Source organism: Nematolebias whitei, chromosome 3, assembly GCF_014905685.2.
Source record: "Nematolebias whitei isolate Nwh7 chromosome 3, NemWhi1, whole genome shotgun sequence".
NCBI classification, from domain to species: Eukaryota; Metazoa; Chordata; class Actinopteri; order Cyprinodontiformes; family Rivulidae; genus Nematolebias; species Nematolebias whitei.
Window position 1 is genome coordinate 57,616,494 of NC_056500.1, and position 2,317 is coordinate 57,618,810.

Below are 2,317 nucleotides of genomic sequence, written 5' to 3' on the forward strand. Positions count from 1 at the left end.
AGGTCAGATCTTACACCATTTATTTGTACAAACTGTTTCCTATCTTTCAAATAGCTAGATACCCAGTGTAATGCTGGTCCTCTTATACCATATTTATTTAATTTTTCAAGGAGAATAGTGTGGTCAATATCTAAAAAAGTTAAATCTGGTCCTCTGGACATTCAAAAAAACAAAACAAAGCAAAACAACAAAAAAATGTGGAAACGTTTCGTCTCTCATCCGAGAGACTTCCTCAGTCTGAGGTGCTGTATTCAGCTCAGTCTCTTAAATAGCACCTTCTCAGAGTGGATCAACCAGTTTTGCTGCTGACAACCAAAACCAGCTGATCACATGCTCAAGAAGGTTCAGGTTTTTCTACCTGGATTATTGAGCATGCATCAGGATAGTGTGGTCAATAGTATCAAATGCTTTCTTTTTAAATCAAATACAATAAATAAAGTGTAAATAAATCAACCTCCAAGCCTTGAGTTCAAAGAAATATTCCCAGAAGCCTCTCTGTGGGCCCTGCCTGCCTTTGCAAAGTTGCCTGCTCTGTGCTGTGGCAGGAGCGGCACTTACACAGACAGTCGGCTCGCATCTTTGATGAAACTGCAGCAGCACATACAGGAGAGAAACACTACAATATTGATCTCATTACACTGGTATTGATCAATATCAATGTTGGTATCGATATTAATCCATATTTGGATCGATCTGCCCACCACTACTGCTCTCCTTTCCGCAGGGGCGGACATGGCCATCGGGAGCGCCGGGAAATTTCCTGGTGGCCTGGCTCTGCTCAGTACCCCCTGAGGGACTGGACTAAAGGCTCGGTTCAGGTCACGCTTGATTATTTTAAATAAACAAGCTGCTCTTGCACCGGGCTCACTCAGGTCTCAGGCTCCCCTGCCCTCCTCTCTTTTTCTGAGGCTGTCTGTCAGAAAACTGAGCAGAGCAGAGACACACAGACTGAGCGCCCACCTTAGTGGACTGGTGTGAGAGGATTATGTATTTGCACGCAGAGCGAGCATGTCTGTACATTTCTCTGGTTTGGGTCTTAAAGCTTGTAGGATGGAGTGAAAGAGACAAAGACAAAGGTACAGCAGAGAGAGGATGAAAAATAGAAAAGCACTGGGACTGATGCAGCAAAGTGCAGTAAATTAATGTTCATTTGTAATGGAGCAGGTAAAACAGAAACATCCTGATTCATGCTCAATAATCCAGGTAGAAAAATCCAGCAAAGTTAAGTCAGGTCCTCTGGACGGTTTCTGGAAGTAGAAACCGTCCAGAGGACGGGACTGAACTTTGTTGGATAAGACAGAAACACTCGTGGTGAGACCTGAGCTTAATGAGGTTAGTTAAGGGGCCAAAACTTAATAGAACAAATGTTTCAAGTTTTTACAAAAGATATTGCAAATTTTATAATTTGGTTAACAAATAGGATCTGAAAAAGTAGTTTAATGTCGAAATGTCCAGGAATTCAGATTTTGTGTACCCTTCATAAACTCCGCTAATAAATTATCTGATTATTAAAATCATTGTATTTTACCAGGTAAAGTCCCATTGATATTAAGAACATATTTGCTGTTAATGAAAATGAATAGATGGGAAATTATGACATGTCATTCAGATACGTGTTATCCTGAGCGTTTAGAAGGTGGAATACAGTTTATTCTATTTCAAAAACTAAACAAAGTTTGGAAAAATATAAAAGATTTTAAAGGCCAACTCGGCAGTTATAAACATAAAGTACTACATGTTGGTCTGTACGAAGGTAAATCCTCCATTATTTGTCATAATTACATTGTACACTTAATGGTTAAATTAAAAGGTTAATGCTAGTTGTGCTTTGTTTTGTGTGTTTATGTGATGCAACTTCTAATTGTATAAGTTTAGTCTTTGTTTATGATCAGTTAACACTAAACTGATTTTGTGCAAAGTGTTTAATAGGTTGTGCAATGTAAAATTTACTCTTACATATTGAATTTCACTGAGTTCTTGCCCTGTGTCGCTCTGTGGCATGAAAACATCTTCCAAAATAAATATTTGAAGTTATAAGTAGCTTAGAGTTTATTTTTCTGTCTTCTTTACATTAATGGTGGCTGATAAGGCAAAAATGCCTCACTAAATGCCTCAAGTAACACTGAGCTTCACTACCGCCACCATTACAACTATCTTGTTTGTTTGTCTGAGTTTAGCTCACCCTGGGTTACATTTCCTCGTGGACGGAGAGATCTTACAGTTCACGTAAAATATTTGATCATGTTCTTATAGAAACAATTCCGGAATGTTGTTCATACATGTTTGTCTTGATCCTACAACTGGGTAAGGTTACAGT